At 41.3% G+C, this 27,569-nt stretch overlaps 1 pseudogene; it reads left to right on the forward strand.

Moving 5' to 3' along the window:
- The first annotated feature begins 665 nt into the window (after positions 1-665).
- On the forward strand, positions 666-27,569 carry LOC145627647 (protein ACCELERATED CELL DEATH 6-like; annotated as a pseudogene).

A 27,569-nucleotide genomic window follows, 5' to 3' on the forward strand; every position in this document is an offset into this window, starting at 1 on the left:
CTTATGTTTTAAAATTTTTTCCAAATGTTTTAAATTTTTTGAACTTATTTTCCTAAGTTTAAAATTTAATTTTCAGCCTATGTTTTAAATTTAATATTCAGCTTATGTTTAAAAAATTTCCTATGTTCTAAATTATTCTTATGCTCTAGATTTTTTTGTTTATGTTCGAAGCCCACGTAGGTTTAATATTTTGAAAAAACGAATTGTAATCAAGTTTCAATATTACAAAAATGTCATTACTAAATGATCATTTTAGATGGTTAGATCAAAACTAATAAATGGCTGAAATTTATTCTTATATAAGATTGAGTTTTTATATAGAGGAGAGTTCATATATGAGCTTTAAAATTAAAAATAAGTAAATAATTTCTTTCTAAGTTTAGCTAGTTTTGGAATTAAAAATTATAATTAGCTGTTTTGTTAAATACTTTGTTGAATTAACCATTTTGGTAAATATTTGTTGAATTGGCCAATTTGGTAAAATATCATGTTTGTAAAAGTCGAAACTTATTGATAAAAGATTGGTGATGCAATGTCTTTTACTAATCTTGTAGTCTGAATCTACAGAATATATCACCAATAAAAGCGAACACAGGGATAATAAAGTTTATTCACTCAAGGATCTCCTAGAACAAAATCCTGACTTGACAAGATCTCTTGTATACATGCGTGATTTTGAGGGATTTACTCCTGTGTTAAGAGCAGTGCAATGTTGCCGACTTGGCTTGGCTAGGCTTCTTATTGAACAATACCCTCAATCGGTTGGGATTCCTGACTACAAAGGTAGAACAATTCTGCACCACATGGGGGCTCAAGCTGTAGACCTTGTTGATGACCTGAAAGATATAATGCCAGTTTGGAAGGCTTTTTTTAAATATCGCGAAGTTGATGAACTTCGAATTGCTCAAGATGAAGACGGGAACACACCCTTACATTTCGCTATTAGTAATGACAATTTTACTAAAGCAAAATTTCTTATGGGAATGTGTCTCCTATCAAAAAACCAAAGGGAATTGGACATTGTTAACAGTAACGGTCTCACCGTATTTGATCTAGTCGCATCACGAGCCCATATTCCTTCCATGGTACATTTTTCTTTCAACGTTTTTCATAACAATTTGTTGTGAGTTTAAGTTGTCATTTCTTTTAATATGAAGTACATCTTTCGATTTTTTTTAACTAACACATGACTAAATAGTGACTTCGTCTAGTGACTTAGTGTTAAAAAAAACAAAAAAAATACACATATTATAGTCATCTGAGATCTTCTTGGATATATTGGTTCCGCAGAAGGAGCTGCAACCATTGGTGAACAGAAGTCGTGTAAAAGAAACAGAATTGATAAAAGAAATGATGGATGACGACCTCTACATAGCAGCAAAAAAGGGTGACTTTGGAGATTTAATAGCAAATACTACTGAGACTACTGATGTAGAAAACAGGCCCCCGAGAGACGATCAGTGGTTTTGCCGTCGAACACCAGGCGGAAGCAATATAATTCATGTAGTCCTTAGACTCGCAAATGGGAACGATAAAGCTACCAAATTTGTTACGACTGCTTTAAGTAAGTGGCCAATTCTAAGCATGCGACAGGATAATAACGGAGACACGCCTCTTCACCTGGCTGCAAAGTGGAAGACGGGTGTGCCACTGAACTTATTAGTAGACGCATCAAAGGAGTTTCTAAGCAAGCTAGATAAGGAGGAAAAAGGATTTCATGTTGCACCATGGGCGGTTAAAAATTACAAGGGCAGTTACCCAATTCACGAGGCTTTACAAGCTGACAATTTGGGCGCTGCTTGGGCTTTGCTTGAGTGTGATAGGGAAGCCGCTGATCGTGTTAATGACTTGGGCGAGACTCCACTCCATGCTTTCGCCAAATATGGCTTTTCTATTGGTAATTCTCTTGCTTAACAATTGCTACTGTATTATTTTTCATAAATTGTTCATACATACTCTCACATTTGCCTAAAATTACACCGAATTTTTGATGAGATGAGGTCAATCTTTAACTATAATTGTTTATTAAAACAAAATTGTTGACATCATCCTTGTCCACATTACACTTTCTTATCAAATCTATTGGATAAAAATCCACAACGGAGACCATGATAGGGAGATAGATGGTAAAAGATAGTTTTTTAAGTGCATCTTTTGTTTTTATTTATTTGCAACACTTTATAATAACTATGCCAACAACTTAATAATCCGTATAAAACAACTTATCCCCTTCATGTTCTTCAAAACATATTAATGTCATGATCATTCACAAATGCATTTGTGTTCTTTTGTTGCATATGTCTACATGATGTAATTTACATCTATTAAGTATTAACTATATATAGTCACTACTCACTAGCTTAATACTATAGCACATAGCATACATCTTCGTTCAAATTATGATATTGTTCTTTGTACATTGGGTAACTCACTGTTCCATACAGATAAGGATGAGGCATACAACTTTGTGAGAACATTGAAGGAGTTAAGCAAGCAAGCAGCATATCTACGAGACGATGAAGGGCTAACACCGTTGTTAAGCGCAGCAAAGTCAGGTCGTTTCCAAGTTGTAAAAGCAATACTTGAATATTGTCCTCAGTCAGCATACCTCCGAGATTCAAGAGGCAAAACCTTTTTGCATCTCCTGCGGTTCACGGGCGAGGATGTCGACGAGAGTTTAGCCGGCACATTTAAGAAAGCTGGGAAACAGTTATTTGATATCCCTGAAGCAGATACTCAAAGATTGGTGCAAGATTATGAAGGAAGCACACCCCTCCATGACGCTATTAGAACTGGGAACTCTATTAGTGCAATTGTATTGACGCAAAAATGTTTACAAGATAAAGAACCAAGGGAACTTGCACTGGTAGATAAAAGAGGTGACACAATTCCTGATTTACTTGCATCACACGACGTCCCAAATGAGGTATGTTTTAATTAGTTCATTCGTAAAGTATATATGGTGTGTTATACATGAAGTATACAAATCCTTTCTCAATTTTTTCGTTAAATATTGCATGGAAACAATGTTTTTACAGCGGTCGTTTGAAATATGACTATCTTATTATTTTAATGATAAATAATATGAGCGATCTATTTTTTCACACTATAAATTGGACACAATTAGTATTATAATTTCTACAATGCAAATATAATTTTTGAAAATTTTAATTTACCATAAAATAAATATTTTTCGAGAAACTATATATTAACTGTAAAAATTACATAAATAAAACTAAAAATTTGATAAATTAAAAAAAATGTTGATAATAATATTTTATAGCAAAAATAGAGTAATATAATTAATTACGTGGATAAAAATAAGTTAAGTATGAACTATATAATCATTAAAATATTATAATAGTCATATTTCAAACGACCACTATAGAATTTTCATGGAAACAATCAATAGATAAAACACTTTTTTTTTAGGAAACAAATGATAGAACAGTCGTCTCATAATAGTATTAGAAATTATGTATCTCACTAGAAAATTACTATTACTTGTATTTCATATTGTTCACAAGAATTACAACAAATGGGTTTTTTTTTTTAACAATTAATTTTCTTTGTTGTAAATAATAAGAATTATAGGTAGTATATAAGTTTAAATATCAAACTTAGGAAATTTTCCCTTCCAAATCCTATAGGTTTGTTAATTACTTCTTTCATTTTTACTACTTCCTCCGTTTCTATTTAGTTGACGCGTTTGATTTAGACACATATATTAAGGAGAGGAGAGAGAGCGAGAAAGAATGAAAAAGCAAGTGGGGTAGCTTGTAAATGCAAGGTAAAAATTTACCCAAAAAGGAAACGTGTCACTAAAAAAACTTCCTAAAAAGAAATACGTGTCAACTAAAAAGAAGCGGATGTAGTATTTACTAAAGCTAATCAACTATCAGACAAATCCCAGGCAATTACTGGCCCAAATAATTGTCTGGGGTTGAAATTTGGATTAATCCAAAAAGAAAAATTTTAGTTATAATTTTGGCCCAACCCAAATAAGGCCCAAAACGTCAGCAATTTTGGCTTGAAAGTAGGTTTTGGCACTAAACTTTTTGGCCCGAATCTGGCACAACCCCTAGTCTAAGTGCCTAACTAAACACACTTACACACACTGTATCTTTTAGTTTGAAACTAGAAAGTGCAGCTCCTTTACACATATATTGGTTCTACTATTGGTATAATGTTTGTGGTTGATCCTTTTTGGCTATTGGTTCTACTATTGGTAATGTTTGTGGTTGATCCCTTTTTGGCTTTCATATAATGAAACAGATTATAACCGAAATTCAGAAAAAAGTACCTCATGCAGTGTACTTAGCAAGAAGCTCATATGGTATTCGCAAGACAGAAATGAAAGAGTTTGCCAATGCCCTTTCTGTGGTTGCTGCCCTGTTGGCAACCATAACATTTGCAGCCGCGTTTCAGGTACCAGGTGGGTTTGATGGTGATGATGGTTCCCCCGTTCTTCTGACAAAACCGGCATTCATAGTTTTCGTTGTAGCCAACACGATTGCAATGTGCTGCGCAATGCTCTGCCTATTCTTACTGCTATGGGTAATGGGTATTGGAAAGATTCACGGCTCACTCGTGGTATTGGATATCTCGATATATTTGTGTTTGGGTCCAATTTAGTCCAATTGGGCCTAGTCATTAAATGATCCAATTAAAAGCCCAAGGTCAAGGTTCAACTCTCCAATTGTGCTAAAGTCAAGATCAGTCCACAAGACAAGTCAATTGGGCCAAGGCCCACATTCTCCATATATACAAAGGTATAAAAACCATCAATATGACATTTGTACAGACATTCACACAAAGCCTCAAGCAATTAATTCTCTTGCATAGCTTTCTCTCTCTACACACTGTACTGACTTTAGCATTCGAGGGGCCTTCCTCGGCAACACCCCCGAGGCTAGTTTACGTGTGTTTGCTGTGCAGGAAACCTTCGGCCCAACATCACTTGGACCGAATCCAGTCTTCACCACTTCAGCGGGCCTTCGGCAAGGCCCCTTTGTTTTCACCCGAAACAATTTGGCGCCGTCTGTAGGGAAGACTTTCAAAAATCTTTAAGCCAAATCTCTAATCAAAATCATCTTGCAATCATCTTAGTAGCAATGGCTAAGAACCGCAAGAGCAAAAGCCTCCGTCAAGGAGCAGGCGAAAAGCCTAAAACTCCTACACCATCACCCTCACCGGACCGGAACTCTCCCAAGGGTGCCAGCTCGGGGGGAGGATCATACAGGGAGGATTCCCTTTCTCCCGTAATTCACAACTCTCATCATAGGTCGAGTCCCTCTCGGTCTAGCAGAGGTCAGTCCGATCATAGGACTCATTCAGTGCCCCAAAGCCAACCATCGACCATCCGCTCTCATTCCCACACTCAGCCGAGGACCCCTTTGACGGGACCCAGCTCGGAGGAGGTGGCGAGAGTGCTGGCAGTGCTCATGGAGGCAATGAGGGCACAAAACATGCCTCCACCTCGCGATCGAACTCCTCCGCATACCCGGCATCAGCGGAGGAAGCTAGATCATGATGGTGGGAAACCTCCTTCCTTCCGGGAACTGGAAAAGTGGGAAGAGGATACCTGGAGAACTGAAAGAGAGAGGAAAAAGAACCCTCAATTTTTCAGAGGATCCTCAACCTCTCGACCAGAAACGCATAAAAGCAGCAGCTCAGCTTCTCGGCCAGAATCTGCTCGCCGAGAGCAACCTGAGACTGTTCGCCGAAGCGTCCTCGACCGACTCGGCGGCAAGGAACCGAGCGTGCACAGTCGCCTCTCGTTCCCTGCAGCCGAGGCCCAGACTTCCCAGCCAGGGACGAAAACCACTCCTACCTCTCTAAGAGGGCGGAGCGCGGTCCCTTTGGCCAGGAACAAGGGCAAGGCCGTTATGCTACCCACCAGTTCCCCATTCGAGCAATGGATACTGGAAGAGCACGTGCCCACGGTTAAAATACCGTCGCACATCACATATGATGGGACTTCGGATCCGAAGGACCACATTGCCTCGTATGAGGCTCATATGCATCTTTGCCCCAGATCCGAAGCGACTTGGTGCAAATATTTTCCAACCACTCTCAAGGGGGTCGCGCAAGCATGGATCTCCAAGGGAGTGAAGCAAGGCTCTATAACAGGGTGGGACGATCTGTCCTCCAAATTTAGGAGCAAGTTTTCCACGGCAAACCGCCGAGAGAAGACTACTGCAGAACTCATGGGTCTGCAACAAGGGGAGGCCGAAAGCCTCCGAGACTATCTGACCCGTTTCAGCAACGAGTCATCCAGCGTCTCTCAGCTGGACCAAGGGCTAGCCGTTTTTGCAATGCAGAATGGCCTTCAGCCCGGGAAGTTCCTAGACTTCATGGTCATGCATACCCCGCAGACCTTGGAGGAAGCTCTGAACGCCTCGGATAAATTCATCCGAGCCGAAGAGTGGAACAAAACAAAAACCCAACCTCAATCTGGGGGAGGGAAGCAAAAACAAACACCCTTGTCTGAAGGCCAAGGCCAGAGGACAAAGGGAAAGGCCAAGGCCTCGGAACAATCTTCGGCCAATGAGCCGAAGAAGGAAAAATCTGCCTCATACACAGGCAGATACGAGTCCTACACTCCGCTCTCTCTTCCACGCGCCAAAATTTACAGCGTGACGAAGGAAGAGCAGAGTTACCGAAAGCCGAGACCACTCCCAGAGTGGTATCAGTGAAAAAATAAAAATCAGTGGTGCGAGTTCCACGAATCTCCGGGACATAACACTGAGGAGTGTATCCAACTGAAGGACCAGATCGAGGACATGGTCCGGAAGGGATATTTGAAAAAATACATCGCGGATCACCGCGAGAAAAAGGAGGCCGAGAAGTCAGCAAAGGACCCTCGGCAAGACCTCGACTTCCCCCGGAAGAACAGTAAAAATGCGGAGGGAAAATTCTCTCCGATCAATGTTATCTCGGGAGGAATATGCTCTCGGAGGGAACACAAGCGACACCTTAGGGCTCTGACCCACCAGGTGAACAACGCTGACATTCAGCCTCCCCAGTCGCCGGTGCCGAACATGACGTTCACAGCCGCCGACTGCCGGGGGGTAACGTTCCCTCACGAGGATCCGTTGGTGATCATCGCCACGGTGGCCAACCACGACGTCAGCAAGGTCCTTGTTGACGGTGGCAGCGGAGCAAACATTCTGTTCCGAAAGGCCTACAATCAAATCAAGCTGAAGCCCAAGCACCTTACGCCGGTACCCTACCCGGTATCCGGATTCAACGGGGCTTCAACTTACCCAGATGGGAAGGTGACACTTCCTGTCACCACGGCTGCGATGAGGCAGCCAGGAATGTCATGACTGAATTTTTGGTCATTGACGCTCCTTCAGTGTACAACGTGATTTTGGGGAGACCCATAATTCACGAGATCCAAGGGGTCGTCTCAACTTATCATCAGCTGATGATTTACGTCTCAGACGCCGGCTTCCCCGAAAGGATCCAGGGCAGCCAAAAGGACGCCCGAAGGTGCAACTACCTCAAGCCATCCACTAGTCGCCCTGATGACGATGACAAGGATGAGGAGGAGAAAGAAAAAGAAAGAGAGCCCAGCACAAAAAAGCCGAAAGGCCTAAGTGCTTCGGCCCAAGGTTCTGTGCCCAGAGAAAAAGGGCCAGAAAATGAAAAGGCTAGCTCTTCATCTGAGCCGAAAGACTCAGAGAGCCAGCCGAAGAACAAAAAGTCTGGGACGCCTGCTGACATAGACAGCAGGCCAGATTGTGAAGAGTCCAGTCCATCAGCAATGGACATGGACCAGCAGACTGAAACGGTCGAGTTGACCGAAGGAGACGCTGAGAAATGTGTAACAATCGGGATGGACCTTGATCCGAACACCCGTTGTGAACTTATTCAGCTCCTTCGGGACAACAGAGATGTGTTTGCTTTCTCGGCAGCTGATATGCCCGGGATAAGTCCAAACCTCATCTCCCATAAGCTTAACGTTGACCCAACGTGTCGACTAATTAAGCAAAAGAAGCGGAATTACTCTGCTAATAAGAACCGAGACATCGCAGCCGAGGTCAAAAAGTTGCTGGAGGCAGGCTTCATCGAGCCTTGTCAATATCCAGAATGGCTGGCAAATGTGGTGATGGTTCAGAAGGCCAATGGTACCTGGAGGATGTGCGTTGACTTCACGGACCTAAATAAGGCTTGTCCGAAGGATTTCTATCCCTTGCCGAGGATCGATCAGCTAGTCGATTCGACAAGTGGCCATGCCTTGCTTAGTTTCATGGACGCATACTCGGGGTATCATCAGATCTTCATGCACCCCGACGATCGAGCAAAGACGGCATTCGTCACGAACGCCGGGGTGTACAATTATAAAATGATGCCCTTCGGATTGAAAAATGCGGGGGCAACCTATCAAAGGCTGGTGGATCAAGTTTTCGCCGATCAAAAGGGCCGAAACATGGAAGTCTATGTTGACGATTCGATCGTCAAAAGCAAAAAATCTGAGGACCATGTTAAGGACCTGGCTGAAACCTTCGCCACCTTAAGAAAACATTAAATGAAGCTGAATCCGAAGAAGTGTGTCTTCGGCGTGAAGTCAGGGAAATTCCTTGGGTTCATGGTCAGCAAGAGGGGGATTGATGCCAATCCCTCCAAAGTCAAAGCAGCGCTCGACTTTCCTGAGCCGAAAACAAAGCGGGATGTTCAGCGGCTCACCGGAAGAATGGCAGCCCTCTCGAGGTTCATTTCCAGAGCTTCGGATAAGGGGTTACCTTTCTTCAAAGCCCTGAAACTCCCAAAAACAAAAGAGCTCGTTTGGGAGGAAGAGAAAAAAGAAGCCTTCAAGCAGCTTCGGGAGCATCTGGCTCAACTCCCAACGCTGGCTAGCCCAGCAGAGGGAGAAACTTTGTATCTGTATGTGGCTGTTAGCCCAGCCACCATCAGTGCAGTGCTGCTGAAGGAAGAAAGCAAAATTCAGCAACCGATCTATTTCGTCAGTCACACCCTGACGGATGCCGAGACTCGCTACCCTCTACTCGAGAAAGTCGCTTTTGCGGTAGTGGTAGCTGCTCGGAAGCTGAGGCCCTATTTTGATTGCCATCAGATAGTGGTCTTAACTGATCAGCCGCTGGAAAAAGTTCTCGGCAAAGTTAAAAAATCTGGTAGGCTGGCCAAGTGGGCTTTCGAGCTCACCGAATTCAGCATCAGCTACCAGCCGAGGGCTGCCATCAAGGCTCAAGCTCTAGTGGATTTCTTGGCCGAATGCTCGTACCAAGAGACGCTAGACAATGAAAGGAAAGTCTGGACCGTGTTTACGGACGAATCCTCCACCGTAAATGGTTCGGGGGCAGGGGTAGTGATAACCTCTCCCGAAGGCAAATCCTTTGAGTATGCACTAAAATTTTCTTTTAAGGCTTCGAACAACGAAGCTGAATATGAGGCAGCAATCGCTGGCCTAGAATTGTGCATCTCCCTGGAAGCCGAGCATGTCTGCCTGAAAATAGACTCTCAGCTAGTTGCATATCAGATCAGTGGCAGCTACGAGGCCAAAGAGCCCTCCATGATAGCCTATCTTGCCAAGATCAAATCAGTCATTGCAAAGCTGAGAACTTTTGAGGTTCAGCTGATCCCAAGGGGTCAGAATACTCAAGCCGATGCACTCTCCAAACTTGCCAGTTCAACTCTCACTGAGCTGAACAGATCTGTATATGTGGAAGTGCGTCGAGAAAGAAGTGTCGACGAAGCACCTGAAGTGTGCTGCGCTGACCCAGAGCCTAGCTGGATGGACCCCATCCTAGCTTTCAAGCTTCGGGGAGAAATTCCCGAAGATAAAATTTTGGCCTCCAAGCTGAAGAGAACCAGCTCAAGGTTCATTGTCTTCAGGGGGGGAGCTTCTGAAAAAGTCCTTCTCAGCCCCATTGCTGAAATGCGTGGGACCAACAGATGCAGATTATATCCTACGGGAGATTCACCGCGGCATCTGCGGGAACCACATCGGGGGAAGGACCTTAGCCCACAAGGCATTGAGGGCCGGATATTACTGGCCCACCATGATCTCAGATGCTAAGGAGCTGGTTCGGAAATGTGAAAAATGTCAAAAATTCGCACCAGTTATCCATCGGCCAGCTAGGGATCTTCAGCCGATCCTTAATCCACTCCCGTTTGCCCAATGGGGACTGGATATACTGGGACCATTTCCAGATGCTGTGTACCAGAAAAAATGGCTGATAGTCGGTGTTGACTACTTCAGTAAATGGATCGAGGCCGAAGCAGCCTCGAACATTACAGAGCAAACTGTCAGAAAATTCATCTGGCAAAATATCATCATTCGTTTCGGCATCCCGAGAGTATTTGTCTTCGATCATGGGAGGCAATTCGATAACTTACCGCTGAAGCGGTATACAGATCAGTTCGGCATCAAACTGGCATATTCAGCGGTATGCCACCCGCAAAGTAACGGACAAGCCGAAGCCGCAAATAAACAGATCCTAAATGCCCTCAAAAAGAGGGTGGAAGATCAAAAGTCCAAGTGGCTGAAGGAGCTCCCATGAACCCTTTGGTCCCTTCGGACAACTGAAAAAGAGGCAACGGGCTATTCACCTTTTGAACTGGTGTATGGTGCCGAAGCCGTTCTCCCAGTGGAAATCGGCTCTGAGAGTTTACGAATGCACCACTTCTCGGCTGAGAATGAGCAACTGATGAAGGAATCTCTCGATTTCCTCGACGAAGTAAGAGACTCAGCCCGAGACAGAATGGCTGCTTATAAGCAGAGAATCAGCAAATTTTACAACCGAAGGGTCCATGCAAGGCCTCTCAAAATTGGAGACCTTGTCCTTCGGAATGCTGCTGCAGTTCAGAAAGGCCGAATCCATGGGAAACTCTCAGCTGCATGGGAAGGGCCCTATGAAATCTGTGATGAGCTTCAACCAGGGACATACCGACTTCGGCAGTTGGATGGAACTGAGTTGAAAAATCACTGGAACGCTGATGTACTGAAGAAATATCATGTGTAAACCCTTCGGGGCAGAACAATCTTTGTAAGTACATTTTGAATTAATGAAAGGCCTTGGAGCCACCATTTATATAAATATTTGCAACTTTTTATTCTTTCAAAGTTTTCTTTGTTCTATCTACTCTTTAAGGGTTTTCATTCAGCCTCGTCTGAAACCTTCGCCTCCGGGTAACTGGGTTTCAGATTGCTGACAAACTCGTCTTTTTAAAGAACACTGGTCTTTCAGCTGAAGTCAAACTTCAGTAAGACTTGTTCTCCAAAGACATGAGTCCATGGACGAGTCTGGGATATTGCCTTAACTGAGCCTTGTATCCCAGAAAGCCATTATCCGAAGCATTGCCTTCAGTTGGCCCTGTGTTTCGGATATCCATTTTTTAAAGATAGACAGAAAATCAAGGATAACAGCAACTGTTGGAAATTTTTTATTCAGCCTCGTCTGAAACCTTCGCCTCCGGGTAACTGGGTTTCAGATTGCTGACAAACTCGTCTTTTTAAAGAACACTGGTCTTTCAGCTGAAGTCAAACTTTAGTAAGACTTGTTCTCCAAAGACATGAGTCCATGGACAAGTCTGGGATATTGCCTTAACTGAGCCTTGTATCCCAGAAAGCCATTATCCGAAGCATTGCCTTCAGTTGGCCCTGTGTTTCGGATATCCATTTTTAAAAGATAGAGAAACAAAACCCAGCTCAGTAATCCAAAGACTTGAATCTTCAGATTTCTGGGGGGGCAAGAGGCACTACCAGTGCAAGTTTATGTTCAGCAGAATTCTTCAAGCCGAAAGCTTTGTGCTTGGCAAATTTTTGCGAAAATTTCAAAGTTCAGGAATAGCAAAGCATTCAAAATAAGACAAAGTAGTTGAAGAAAGGAACATCAGATTAATGATTCATGCTCAGAAAGTGAGCTACAAGTTCAAATAAATTAAAGACTATATGGGCAGCCGCCCACAAGCGGAAAATAACAGCTGCCGAAATACGTACAGAAACAAAAATAAACTGTTTGTACGACAAGGCAAGCTGAAGCAAAAAACAAGGCAAAAAATTCAGAAAGCGGCAAGTCTAAAGTTGAGCGCACGATGAACCGCAAGATTCTGAAGACGCCTGCCCGAGTTCCTATGCTTCAGCCCGAGGATCAGACTGATCAGCATTGTTGGGCCCCATGATGGCCTCAGCCCCAGCAGCAGAAGAAGCAGGCTTTGCACTCTGCTGAGCCTCCCTTTCCCTCTGTTCAGCCTCCAACTCCTTTCTCTCAGCTTCTTCTTCGGCTTCCTCAGCCTTAAGGATTTCAGCTTCGATTGGAGTTGCATACTTCATGTGAGGGTTGTAGGCGTCGTTCGAAGTGCGCCTACGTTAAAAGCATGTTGTGAATATGCTTGGCACTCATAGGAAGTGGGAATTGACATTACGATTAGGGACAACGATTAGGGACAAATAAAGTAGGGAGCCGCCAACAAGTTTTTAAGGAACTTGTAAACCGTCCACGGATAATAAAAAGGCAACCACGATAAGGGACAACGATAGGCAACAACGATTGACCCGTGAAGGTTACACCCCATTCATAATCCATGAGATTACTAACTCCATATGGTTCGGAACCACGAAAGGAGGATCGGGGATGATGGTACGAAGTGAGTCATGGAGTCACATTCGCCCGTATTGGCCTCTACTCGATTCTTATAGTGAAAAGTGATTCCTGCGATCTCAAAGGCATACAAACAAAATATTCAATTTGCTCCAGACTATTATTAAGCTAAATTGGTTGAATATTAATGCAACATATAATTCTAAAATATTGTGATCACTTGATTAAACAACAAGATTAAAAGGAACCTAAACCGGTTGTCCAAATTATCTTATTAGGCGTGATTTTCAATTACATATTCCCTTTAACATGCAATATGGTGATCATAAAAAATACAATAGAATAAACATTAATATTGGAAGCAATTTAACAATAATAGTGTTAGCCAAATCAAATAATAATAATAACAACCCTAATCATGATACTAGCAATATTAAAAATAAAATAAGAGTAATTAAATTAATTAATTACTCACATTCCACGCGTTCCTTTAAATTGCTACATCATGAATAAACTGTTAGTAACTTCAATAAAAATATAAAGTAAATGGAAATTAAATTAAAGTAGAGTTGATTTGGTCCAAACCCTCAGTCAATTATACCTTTCACGCCTTGGTTTAAGTATAGAACTTTGGGTATTGTATGAACTCCTTGGAGTGCTTAAGGAAGAAATGATAGAATTAGAAATATAGGTTTAAGGCTTAGAATATGTGAGAGAGAGAAGAGAATGATTTTTGGTGTAAAGAGAGAAAGAGAGAAGGATTTGATGATCAAGCTTGTTGATGAATAAAAAAGGGGAGATATGACCTCTATTTATAAGGGGAAAAGAGGGGTCGAATCAAGAAAAGATAAGAATTCGAATCGGATAAAACGCTTGCGATAGACAGCAGTTTTTGCGGTTTTTGTTTTTATCATATCTTTTGAACCAGAAATTGGAATAAGATGAATAAGATATGGTTGGAAAGCTCTTGAAGTCTACTTTATAACCCAATTGAAATCAGATTAAAATATTTTGTAGAACAAAAGATATAGCGGAAATAGTGAGACGGTTTCAGTTTTGGATAGAGTTTGACATTTTATTCATATCTTTTCCGTTATAGCTCGGAATTGATATTATAATATATCATTGGAAAGATAATTTCAAGGGCTATCCAACCATATAAAATTTGGATAAAAACTATAATACACGAAAATAATATCTGTCTATCTTTGAACGTCTTTCAATTCGGATATAAATAGGATTTTCAAAAAAAGGAGTTTTATTCAATTTCAAACTATTTAATCTTATCTTTTCAAAAAGGATAATTAAGATCTTTTAGAAACTTATAGAAGCTTCCAATTAATCCTAATTGGTTTAGGAATGGGATTAAATAATTTGGACCCTCCACATGATCATTGGGTCGTAGGTAAGGTGGGCTTAGGTTCGGTTGGGCTAGTTTAATATTTTGGCCATAACTTATTCGTTATAACTCGGATTTGGGCTTATAATATATCGTTGGAAAGATATTTTAAAGCCCCATCCAAATATTCAATCATTAGACCCTGATTATGGACCAAAATAAACTGGAATAAACGTTTTTATAAAAAGGACACGAAATGATTGATTTTAAAGGACACGAAATGAATTATTTTGGGTTTAAAGGCACAAAAAGAGGAAAATGAGTTATGGTTTGGGGAAATGGGCTAAGAATTGGGTTGGTTTATGAAATGGAAATATGGATTTAAGCACTCCAAAAATTAAATACTCAACCCGACCAATAATGGCGGTGAAAGGTTGTTCATCATCGGGTTTGGTTTTGGGGAGACATTTTTAGGTGTCTACAGAAGCCCCCACTTTGACTGAGTTTGTAGAAACGTTAGTTTCGAAAACGATAGTCAAAGTAGTCGATAGGGACGGAGAATGATTTAAGACGTTCTGCGTTCCTAAATCATTCTGTATACGCCGATACCTGCAAAAAATGTTAATTCCACAGATAAAAGAGTATAGGGATAGAACGCTTATCTGACACCAGTGTATCGGTGACAAATGAGTTTGGTATTTTCCTATGCTTGAAGGAATCCACCGGATGACGTTTGTTGAAATGCTTTCCATGCTTGAGGAAAGCCGACAGATGAGTTTGGTAGCTTTCTAAGCCTGAAGAAACCTACCGGATGACACTTTCCATGCTTGAGGAAAGTCGACGTATGAATTTGGTGTCATTCTATGCTTGAAGAATTCCACCGATAATGCCTTCCATGCTTGAGGAAAGCCGACTACTTGGCGGTTTTCTATACTTGAAGAAAAATCCACCGATAACGCTTTCCATGCTTGAGGAAAGCCGACTTGGCGGTTTTCTATACTTGAAGAAAAATCCACCGATAACGCTTTCCATGCTTGAGGAAAGCCGACTTGGCAGTTTTCTATGCTTGAAGAAATCCACCGGATAATACTTTCCATGCTTGAGGAAAGTCGACAGATGATGAGATTGCAAGTCTCTGTGTATCGAGAACCTTGCGTCATGAAATGATGGTGGTCCGCTTGTCCCCGGACGTGGGCTGTAGATGGTCCGCTTGTCCCCGGACGTGGGCTAAAGATGATCCGCTTGTCCCCGGACGTGGGCTGTAAATGGTCTGTTTGTCCCCGGACGTGGGCTGTAGATAAGACCTGCAAAAATAAATTTGCCAATGGACTCGTATATACTTGTGATTGACTTGACCACTAACTTGACCAAGTTTGACTTGATGTGACATGACATGTGTATGAATTGTGAGTGTGTGTGTGTGTGTGTGTATGTGCGTGTGCAGACACAAGCAAACGAAGATGCAAAAGCAAAAATTTTCCGTCAATTTTTGTCATGAGTGGAGGGTACCGACTTTCTCCCGAAAAAGAAAGATGTGAAAACTGAACAATTTTCGAACTTCCTTCGATGAAAACTTGGAAAAAGTTTTTGAACTTCCCCAAAATAAAATAATGAAAAAGGAAAGAAGTTTTGAACTTCCTCCTTGAGCAAGACGAAATGAATCACATGGATTTTCTTCTTGTCATATTGAACTGCCCGTCTTGAGTATAACGTATGCATGATGTATGTTCTTAGGCTAGTAGGCTAAGGACAATTACGTCATGTGACACGATAGATGAATGAACTTAGGTCATGGAGCTAAGCATCACATATGGTGTAAAGAAACGATCTTGAACGTTACTTAGGTTTGGAAGCTAAGCACGTATATAAATGAAGTGATCGATGAGTATCGCATAATGAATGTCACATAGGTCAAGGAGCTAAGCACAATATGCGATGTATGAAACAATGAACATTTCTTAGGTCTAGAAGCTAGGCAAGTATACAATGTTTCTTCTAATTAATGTTATCTTGAAAGATGATGAAGCATGCGCGGTGTTGAAACAAGATTTCATGATAAAGGGCTCTTAAAGGGAAGGATGATTGATATGGATATGGATGTGTGAGTGAAGTGTGTGAATGTGATACTAAGGCTGGCTGCAAGGGTTATGGCGATGGAAAGAGATGTGAGAAGAGTCAAAGATGATGACTCTTTAGGCTAAGTAGGCTAAATGATGTGGGTTCAAGCCCCCCAAGTCTAGCTCTAAATGGGTAGGGGTAAGCATTGGATATTCTTTGACTCGATCATGCATAGATATGAATATGAATGTGGTCGCACCTCGATGTGAGGTTGCCTACGTATCCGTTAGGAATCAGGCCGAACGTAGCTCTAACCGAACTTTGCACAAGTGTGTGTACACCTCAAAGAGGTCTTTCAAGGGTTATAATGTGGTTAAGCTGAAGGTTTAAGGAAGAAAGGGGTAAAAGGCTCAAGACCTGAGAGAAGCCCCCAAGATATGAAATTATGTATTAGCCTTTGCAAGTTTTTTTTTCATATATATATTTTTTTTGTTTTGAAATATATTTTTTTCTTTTTTCCATTCTTGTGAATCAATGTAGGCAATCTCAGATCATGCGGTCCATCACTCACTTGACATTCATGTTTCTCAGGCACGATACCAAGCACTCGATGAGAGACGCAATTTGAGACGTGTTCATATCAAAGACATTGGAACACTTGCCTTTAGACATTGTTTTATTGTTGCTTTGCTACTTTTTTTTACTTGCTTTATGAATATTATACAATTTGCACACCTTCCCATCCCAGGGTTTGGTGAATGTGGGTTGAATAAATGAGGCCAAGCGTTAGACGAGGCTCAAAGTGGTTGATGAAGAAATGGATATTTGATTGAAAATGGTTTAAGAGGAATGACAGGGTTGCAAAGGTACCTCAAGTCATTGGTGTACCTTGTGTTTAGTTCGGTAATTGATTTTTTTTTTTTTTTTTTTTTTTTTTTTTTTTTTTTTTGCGAATGACATGATCGAATGAAAAGGAAAGAAATGCTCATTGATGAAAAAGGTAAGAAATGTGACACATAAACACATGGATAAGGAGAACCTATGCTAGACTTTTTAGGGGGAAGGGTTTGAAACAAAAGAAGAAGAAAACATGAAATCTTAGTGAGAAGCTTGCATTGTGCATTGTCTTCATGGCTCTTTATGAGTTACTTCTAGCTGCCTGCTGAGGAAAATAGTTTCATGTTGTTGATGCTTTGATTGGAAGGAAAGAAGGAAGGAGTGACGTTCCCCTTATTCTTCCAACTATTGCCTATTGATTTTAAACTCAAGTACTGTGTAAGGACAAACTCATCTAATAAATTAACTCAGTACTCGGATTGGAAAGGAAGAGAAAAAATAGACATTTGAAAACAAGTGAGAAAAATCTCCACTCATTTTTACTACGATAGAAAACGATGCATGCATGGTCCTAGTATACGATCATAAACAATATAGTGCATGACTCGGAGACAAAGTGTGTGCAATAACTCAACATGTGAGATTATGTGAGTTTATTAAGACTCATGGTATGATCGCATGACTAGACATGAGGACGTTGTGAAAAACAAAGGACCCAATGACCAAATAGCACGGAAGACTAAAAGACAAACTAACTTGATTAATTTTGTCAAATTTTAATGTTTATGCTATTTACTAGGTGAAAACGGTCCATTGGCAATCGTTATTCATAAATAAAATCAACCACAGTCAAAGACGAAGAATACATGTTAAGGTTAGCATAAAAATTGATCACAAGAAACTAGGAAGAGGACTAGAACTCTAGAAGAGTTATGACTCATGGGTATAAAAAAAATGAAAAAAAAAAATCTATAATCCTATGTTATACGAGTTGACACGGATTAAAGGACTTGGCTAAGACTAGCTTGACACGAAAAGATATAGAAAATTTGAAAAAAAAAAAAACAAAAGAAAGTTAACGCTAAAAAGAAATCTAAACTGGACAGGCTGTAGTATATCGGTTATAAATTTTTATCTGTGACTCTGATTTGGATGAAACCAACTCTAAATCAAAGATAAAACTCGGGGCTACAGATCCATAGGTGGCACGACACGTAACTCTTTCTAGAACTCCGGATATGACCAAAACAAGTTGACTCTTGTGCAGTATACGGGAATTAAAATCCGGGTGACTCAAAAATTAAAAAAAAATCTATGGCTCGACTCTAATAATAATAAAAAAGGGGTTTGATAAGAAAAAAAAAATTAATTAAAAAAAGGTCAATAAAAAAAATGCACACATAAGCATATAGTCACGCATGATGCAATGAAGTTCGCAACCTAAAGTCAAGTTCTATGTTCGACTATGGTCAAGCTTTTGGGTGTCAAAGGGTACCATGGTTAAGAGTTTGGACGCGTTAGCAAGGCAGCCTCCCTTGAGGGTGTATGCCAACGGGCGGCTCCGCGAGTTCGTGATGAAATCGAAATCAAACTCGACTCCATGGTTTGGGTGGATTTAAAAACTCGGATGAACCCTTATTGCCATGAGCGTTTTCGGGTTGATAGAGCATAAATCCCCCGGGCTAGCCACATACGTAGAACACATACTATTGTGGCAAAGTAGGTAAGCTAAAATGCATATGCATATGTGACAATGCCAATTAAATCACAGGAATATTTTTCAAGAATCTTTCAAGTCTCATCCACTCATCTTAATTAAATACCGATCACTCAAATCGATAAATAATCAAGAATCCTCCCCAGTGGAGTCGCCAAATTGTAGGCGTCGCTCGAAGTGCGCCTACGTTAAAAGCATGTTGTGAATATGCTTGGCACTCATAGGAAGTGGGAATTGACATTACGATTAGGGACAACGATTAGGGACAAATAAAGTAGGGAGCCGCCAACAAGTTTTTAAGGAACTTGTAAACCGTCCACGGATCATAAAAAGGCAACCACGATAAGGGACAACGATAGGCAACAACGATTGACCCGTGAAGGTTACACCCCATTCATAATCCATGAGATTACTAACTCCATATGGTTCGGAACCACGAAAGGAGGATCGGGGATGATGGTACGAAGTGAGTCATGGAGTCACATTCGCCCGTATTGGCCTCTACTCGATTCTTATAGAGAAAAGTGATTCCTGCGATCTCAAAGGCATACAAACAAAATATTCAATTTGCTCCAGACTATTATTAAGCTAAATTGGTTGAATATTAATGCAACATATAATTCTAAAATATTGTGATCACTTGATTAAACAACAAGATTAAAAGGAACCTAAACCGGTTGTCCAAATTATCTTATTAGGCGTGATTTTCAATTACATATTCCCTTTAACATGCAATATGGTGATCATAAAAAATACAATAGAATAAACATTAATATTGGAAGCAATTTAACAATAATAGTGTTAGCCAAATCAAATAATAATAATAACAACCCTAATCATGATACTAGCAATATTAAAAATAAAATAAGAGTAATTAAATTAATTAATTACTCACATTCCACGCGTTCCTTTAAATTGCTACATCATGAATAAACTGTTAGTAACTTCAATAAAAATATAAAGTAAATGGAAATTAAATTAAAGTAGAGTTGATTTGGTCCAAACCCTCAGTCAATTATACCTTTCACGCCTTGGTTTAAGTATAGAACTTTGGGTATTGTATGAACTCCTTGGAGTGCTTAAGGAAGAAATGATAGAATTAGAAATATAGGTTTAAGGCTTAGAATATGTGAGAGAGAGAAGAGAATGATTTTTGGTGTAAAGAGAGAAAGAGAGAAGGATTTGATGATCAAGCTTGTTGATGAATAAAAAAGGGGAGATATGACCTCTATTTATAAGGGGAAAAGAGGGGTCGAATCAAGAAAAGATAAGAATTCGAATCGGATAAAACGCTTGCGATAGACAGCAGTTTTTGCGGTTTTTGTTTTTATCATATCTTTTGAACCAGAAATTGGAATAAGATGAATAAGATATGGTTGGAAAGCTCTTGAAGTCTACTTTATAACCCAATTGAAATCAGATTAAAATATTTTGTAGAACAAAAGATATAGCGGAAATAGTGAGACGGTTTCAGTTTTGGATAGAGTTTGACATTTTATTCATATCTTTTCCGTTATAGCTCGGAATTGATATTATAATATATCATTGGAAAGATAATTTCAAGGGCTATCCAACCATATAAAATTTGGATAAAAACTATAATACACGAAAATAATATCTGTCTATCTTTGAACGTCTTTCAATTCGGATATAAATAGGATTTTCAAAAAAAGGAGTTTTATTCAATTTCAAACTATTTAATCTTATCTTTTCAAAAAGGATAATTAAGATCTTTTAGAAACTTATAGAAGCTTCCAATTAATCCTAATTGGTTTAGGAATGGGATTAAATAATTTGGACCCTCCACATGATCATTGGGTCGTAGGTAAGGTGGGCTTAGGTTCGGTTGGGCTAGTTTAATATTTTGGCCATAACTTATTCGTTATAACTCGGATTTGGGCTTATAATATATCGTTGGAAAGATATTTTAAAGCCCCATCCAAATATTCAATCATTAGACCCTGATTATGGACCAAAATAAACTGGAATAAACGTTTTTATAAAAAGGACACGAAATGATTGATTTTAAAGGACACGAAATGAATTATTTTGGGTTTAAAGGCACAAAAAGAGGAAAATGAGTTATGGTTTGGGGAAATGGGCTAAGAATTGGGTTGGTTTATGAAATGGAAATATGGATTTAAGCACTCCAAAAATTAAATACTCAACCCGACCAATAATGGCGGTGAAAGGTTGTTCATCATCGGGTTTGGTTTTGGGGAGACATTTTTAGGTGTCTACAAGGGTCTTCGGGATCCTGGACCCATTCAGCACATTTGGACCAGTCGAGCTTTGGCTCAGCATGTAGGCAGACTCTCCGGCACACTCTGAACCCGTTTCTGAAACCCATTTCATACTCTTCTTGGGTGTAGATGCGGACCTTGAGTAGAGCCTCAGCATCAGCCAGCTTCTTCTTCGTCTCCTCCAAGTCTTCCTTGGATTTCTTTAGCTCATCAGCGAGCTTGGAGGAAGACTCTTTCTGCTCGTTCAGCTCCTGCTGAACTTGGGAAGCCTCGGTCTGAGTTTGGGTCAACTTATCTTCCTTGGCCTTCAGCTGATCCTCAGCCTCTTGGAGCTTAGCTAGTTGAGCTTCAGCGGCAGTAGTAGCTTCTGAGAGTTGGACATTCCGAGACTGGAGCACCTCTTCAGCAGCCATTCTGCTGGCTTCAAGAGCTTCCAACTTCTGCTGCACTTCAGCTTGTGCAGCAGTTCCTTCTTGGATTCGGCTCCCAATGGCAGCTTTGAACTTGGAAATATCCACTCCCATGTGCTCCTGAAGGAATTTTTCCCCTTCCATCAGTGGGGGGAAAACTTCCTTCTCCATAGCATCGCAGAAGGTCTGAAGGGCTTCAGCAGCTTTCTTTTCGTACTCTTCACCCTTCTGCTGCTTCTCTTCAGCCGCTGCTTGCTTCAGCTTAGCAAGCTTTAGCTCCTCCTCAGCTACCTTCTTGTCATACTCAGCAGCGTCTACCCTATCTTGTAGGGTATCTATCAGCTCTACAGTAAGAGTCTGATTGTGCACAAACTGGAGACGGGCACAAGTCAGCAAAAAAAAAAAAAATAAATAAATAAAATAAAAAACTGAACTGAAGAGCTGAATTGAAAAGGAGATAAAGGCAAGGAAGGAGAATCACCTGCATCATCAGCAGTTGGTTAGACCTGGCTGGGTCTGGAACTGATCTACTGGATTCTCCCATCCCAGCAGTGGCCTTCAGCGACCAGATCCTTGCCCTATCTACTTCGGACATGCCAGCAAAATTGCCGAAATAGGCTGCAGCACCTTCTCGGTTCTGACCCCATATGAGGTCCCAGATGTGATCTGGGATTGGCATTCGGGGGGCCGAGAAACCCATTTCTCCAGACTGCAGCGTCTGGAAGGAAGGGAAGGATGACGATGGAGCTTCTTGAGTCTTAGATGGCTCGGCATCCTCCTTCTTCTCAGTAGAGTCAATTATTATGACCTCCGCTTCTTCTTCAGGTGTGAGGACGAAAGCCTCAACCTCTCTTGCAATGTCAGCTGTGAAACCCTCAGCGTTGGGCATCACAGCATCCTCATCACTGTGCTCGGCAGAACTCTCTTGAACTTCCTCTTGAACCCCTCCCTTAGGATCGGGAGTTTTCTGATCCACCTCCATCTCAGGAGGTGGCGGAGGGGTCTTCGGAGGTGATTGAGCCGGCGGCTGGGGAACCCTCGGCGATCCACCGCCTTCCTCGGGTTCCCTTATCTCGATGCCGATGGTCATCGGCCTCCTCTGAAAGTCATGTGGGCCGATGATGGCCATTCTTCGTCGCCTTTTCTGAAGCGGCTGCTCATCCATGTCTGAGTCTTCAGACTCTTCTTGTACCTGGTCTTCGGAACGAGCGGGGGCTTTACCCTCTCTCTGTCTATTACTCTCCTCGGACTGTAAAAGACAGGGGGGGATGAAGAATATGAGTAACAGCAAAGAAAGCAACAACAAAGCTGAAAAGCTAAGTCTAAAGAGCTCACCGAAGTCTTCAGCAAAGCCTCGTCTTCTTCAGCTGCCCTAAATGCAGCTTCTTCTTCAGCAGCACTGGAGGACCCTTCTCCTCCTTCACAAGCTTCAATAACCCGTGCAACCTCTTCGGCTGTACGGGCAGCTTTAGCTTCTTCGTCTAACAGCTGAAACCAGGGATCCCTCTTCTTCCACCAAGGCTTCTGCTTCTGATATAGAGCAACAGCCTCAATTTGGAAATGGGAAGAGTCTAGATGGACTTCCCTATGCTTCGATTCAGTGATAGAAGGGGCCCGATCAATTACAACTCGTTCTCGGTTGACGCCGAGACGATCGTAGTTAATGCCGACGTTGGTCTCGTCCCGCTCTGAAAAAAGAAGAGGGAAAAGATTAGTTCAGCTAGGTTGGCACAGCAGAGAAGTGCGAAGCAAAAACAGAGAAAAAGAGATAATTAAAAGGCCTCGGCCCCAGCCGAAGAAGCTTACCATCCCTAAACTTTCGGCTGAGGCCGACAGCTGCTAACATGTTCTCTTGGAAGACATAATGCGTATCGGGGAGCCAAGTCTCCGGGATATGCTTCATTCGGCCGCTGCCCCCCCGATTCGGCAGCTTGCCGAAGATGTTCTGTTGATTAAGGTTCGGATCTGGGCCGTTATCTTCGGGGGGACCCAAGCTTCCCATGTCGGGATCAGGCTCGGCAAGATACCTGGGAGCGCTGAAAACGCAAGGGTGGTCCGGGTCCGTGGGCGCCCTAACCCAAATCCATTGACCTCTCCAGTCCTTGTCTGAAGAGTCGTTCGGCCACATGGTTAGGTACTGGGGCCGAGACTCAATCTGGTACCACCCAGAACCGTGATCTCCATGCCCACTTTGAATATTTGGCACTAGCCGATGGAGCTTTTTGAAGCAGTGCAGGTTCGGCACGTACCTGAAGAACTTGCAGACCCATAAGTACGTCATCACCCTTCGGATGCTAACGGGAGTTAGCTGACATAGGGAGATATTATAGTGGATCAGCAAGTCTCGGACGAACACATCCAAAGGGAACCTCAGCCCGTACTGAAGTTGTCTTGTGTACACCCCCACATATCCCGGGGGTGGACGATGGATTCTATCGGATGCCACAGGCATTCGGCACCAATACCCATCAGCTTCAAGGATGCCGTAATGCAACTCAATCTGCTCGACAAACCGATACTGTTCAGCATTCTCTACCCACCACGAGTAGGGGCAGTTCTTTATCATGGCCGAAGCTGCTTCGGCATCCTCCCATTCTGAAAATCCAGGGAGGATGTCCCAAAGGATGGCAGGAACTTCGTCGTTCCACCCAGAGACGCTCGGCCCCTCCGTTCCCTGAGGAGGAGCCGAAGAAATTGGAGTCGCCCTAATCCCTTCAACAGGGTCAGACTCCACTCTCTGTCCATTCCAGGTCCCAGTCCTGTTCCTAGGATCGGGAATCGGCCTTGCTCTTCTTGGAGCACGGGCCCTACCTCTAACTCCTCTCACCATGGATGAGTTTCGAAGAAAAAAGTCGAAAAAAGGGGAAAGAGTTCGAATTCGAAGAAAAATAAACTAAAATCAAAGGAAATTACCTTAATCTGAAGCGAAAGTTGCCGATTTACGAATTGGCAGTGACGAGTCTCAGTTTCTAAGCTTAATGCTCGGGGAATTTGCGAAGTTTTGACGCGGGTTCTTGGGTTTTCTCGAGAATTCTGGGTTTGTGTTGGTGAAGAAGTGAGGAGAGATGACGCGCCTCTGATTATATCTCCAGAAATGGGAATTCTGGGAGTCCGCGCTTCAATTTCACTTAAACACCCCACTAAGTAACCGTTAAACACACGACCTCGTGATTAAACCGCCCATTATCCGTCCAACTTCCACAATTATTCGCCCAACCGTTGTTATTTCATTAATTACGGTTTAAATCCAAATTTCTTGGATTAATTAAATCATTTACTTCCCTCCTTTTCTGATTAATCAAACCCGACCCGTCATCCTTCCAAATCGGGTCTGGGGGGCAAGTTGTTTGGGTCCAATTTAGTCCAATTGGGCCTAGTCATTAAATGATCCAATTAAAAGCCCAAGGTCAAGGTTCAACTCTCCAATTGTGCTAAAGTCAAGATCAGTCCACAAGGCAAGTCAATTGGGCCAAGGCCCACATTCTCCATATATACAAAGGTATAAAAACCATCAATATGACATTTGTACAGACATTCACACAAAGCCTCAAGCAATTAATTCTCTTGCATAGCTTTCTCTCTCTACACACTGTACTGACTTTAGCATCGGAGGGGCCTTCCTCGGCAACACCCCCGAGGCTAGTTTACGTGTGTTTGCTGTGCAGGAAACCTTCGGCCCAACATCACTTGGACCGAATCCAGTCTTCACCACTTCAGCAGGCCTTCGGCAAGGCCCCATTGTTTTCACCCGAAACAATTTGCTTCGTGGATCCTTTCACCTCACCTTGCTAAAATTCACAATGGGGGTGTTTGTGGTAACTGCTAAAAAGAATCTATTGTTAGCTATTTTCGTCTTTGGACTTTGCTTCTTTACCTTTGTTTGCACATTTAGATATTCAATCAACTTCCTTGCAATGTGTATCAACCTTGCTCTGCGAAAGAAAAAAAAGAACACGAAACCGGTTGGTGAGGGCAGTGAAGGAGGTTCAACCATTAGAAGATTTGCAGCATCGGAAGGCAGTCAAATTGGAATAAATCGGTCCACTGCTGCAGTAACTGAAATGCATTAAGTTCTACTCAGGTGTACTATGTGGCTACTACAAATGTTTTGGATATTCTGATGATATTGTTGACATTGTTTTGTACTATGTGTACCATTTGGGCAGAGGGACAAATTATTAATTCATCAAGTGATGAAGTGCTTATTACTAATGAACTTTACTTATGGATTAGTCAAAGATAAACAACTGTCACGTGTAATTTAGTAATTTTAACTATCCACATTACTAATAAGATAAGAAGTTTCCAAAATTAGTGGTAACTGATAACATGTATTGGACTGTATATAATTCAGTTTAGAACACTTTTTTTTTTTTTTTTTTTTTTTTTTTTTTTTTTCTTTTTTTGAATAGATTCAGTTTAGAACACTTGTATAAGCTATATAAGATTTTATTTGGAATTAGAATTATTAGATGTCTCTGTTGCAGGTTAAGGGTATATTGTCTATCTTTCGTGGCAAATGTAGTATAAGGTAATAGGGTATATACACCTTTGGATTGTGTAATAAGACGGCAAAATCTGGCATAGTATATGTCTGTCATACTGTTTGTAATCCCATAAGTGGGGTCGGCTAACATGAACCAAATTTGATTATTTCATGTAGTCATCAACATAAATCTTCCTCTCCATACCTTACAATCCAACGCATCATCCTCATGCAAATCCATATACTTCATATCCTTCATAACTCCTTCCAACCAAGTCATTTTCGATCCCCCTCTCCCTCATTTGACCCCTCCATGGTCCCACACTTCCACTTTTCAAACCGGTGCACCCTCGGGTCTCCGTCTTACATGCCTAAACTGACAAAATAGGGAGAAGAGAGAATGGAATGACTTGATTATTATTCAAGAACAAGTTGAGTATTTATACAAAACCTAAGCTCATAAGATAGGAAACAATCTTCCTAAAAGATATACGTCTAACCATAAACCCTAAAGATATATTCTCAAAATAATATCTTAACATAAATATCCTAATTAAATATATTATTCTCTTAAATGATATCTACGACACATATATTTTCCGATATCTCTAACACCCTCCCGCAATCGTAACGGCAGTAACACGAACGTTGCGATTGGAAATTCTTCTTTGCCTTCAATTTTTTTGTCTCTTCTTTTTCAACGATGAGAACGTTCATCTTTTCGAACTCATCAGTCATCAATCAAACAGGAACGACATTCTTTTCGAACCTGCAAATATAACAAATTTTGGTTTTTCCAGAGCAAAACCGAGCTCCAATCAAATATTGGTTTTTCAGAGTAAACCACACTCAAATTTCTTATTGGTCTTTTTCAGAGTAAACCACACTCAAATTTCTTATTGGTCTTTCAGAGTAAACCACACTCAAATTTCTTATTGATCTTTCAGAGTAAACCACACTCAAATCTCTTGGTCTTTCAAAGTAAACCACACTCAAATCTCTTGGTCTTTCAGAGTAAACCACACTCAAATCTTTTATTGGTTTTTCAGAGTAAACCACACTCAAATCCAAAGGAGCAAAATCATGCTCGAATCAACTCACAAACCTTGTCTCATGGCACAAAGAGAACCAAATATATCTTGTCTCACGACACAAGAGAGCCGAAAACTTTTTTTTTTTTTTTTTTTATCTTTGAGAGTCAAAAACACACCAACAACTTTATTTTGATCTCAATGCTTAGAAAAGCCACGCAAGATGTAATGTATACATCAAGTCATCAACTCAAACTCTGCACCAACACTAACTTGCACAGCGGAATAAACTAAAAAAAAACTTGGTAATTTTTGCTAAAGGATCATCCCACCGGTGGGTTTAATTTCTATCCCACCGGTGGGTTTAATTTCTAACCCACCGGTAGGGGGGAAATTTTGTATGCCAACCCAAACAATTTTCCCTAAATTCTGTCTTATATTCCTCACAGAGATATTTGTATGTTATTTTCTATTCTTGATGCTGCAGGATGAAGCACAGAAAAGAAGCTTTCTGGCATCTTGTCATATATTTCTCAACTCAAACTTCAAGAATTGGAATTCTGTTGGTAGCGGGGCGGCAAATCTTCCAAGAATCAAAAATACCTCCCAAGAATTCTCTTACAGAAGTTCAATAAAATGTTTGTTGATTCAGATAAAAATAGGATCGCGGATGACAAATTAGGCTTGTTCATGAGGTATGTGCTGGTTCTCACCTTATTTGTTGACGAGTTTCAGACTGATTTTACTAATACTTCCAAGAATCTGAAGATGTCTGCTTTGAGTCTAAGACGTTATTCCGAAAATTGGGTTGTAAGTTTGCGAGAAGAAATAAGGTGGCTGTTGCTACCCTTCCTATTCCTCTCAAGTTCCCAACACTGA

The sequence above is a fragment of the Chenopodium album genome, chromosome 4 (assembly GCF_948465745.1).
Source record: "Chenopodium album chromosome 4, dcCheAlbu1.1, whole genome shotgun sequence".
In the NCBI taxonomy this organism is placed as follows: domain Eukaryota; kingdom Viridiplantae; phylum Streptophyta; class Magnoliopsida; order Caryophyllales; family Amaranthaceae; genus Chenopodium; species Chenopodium album.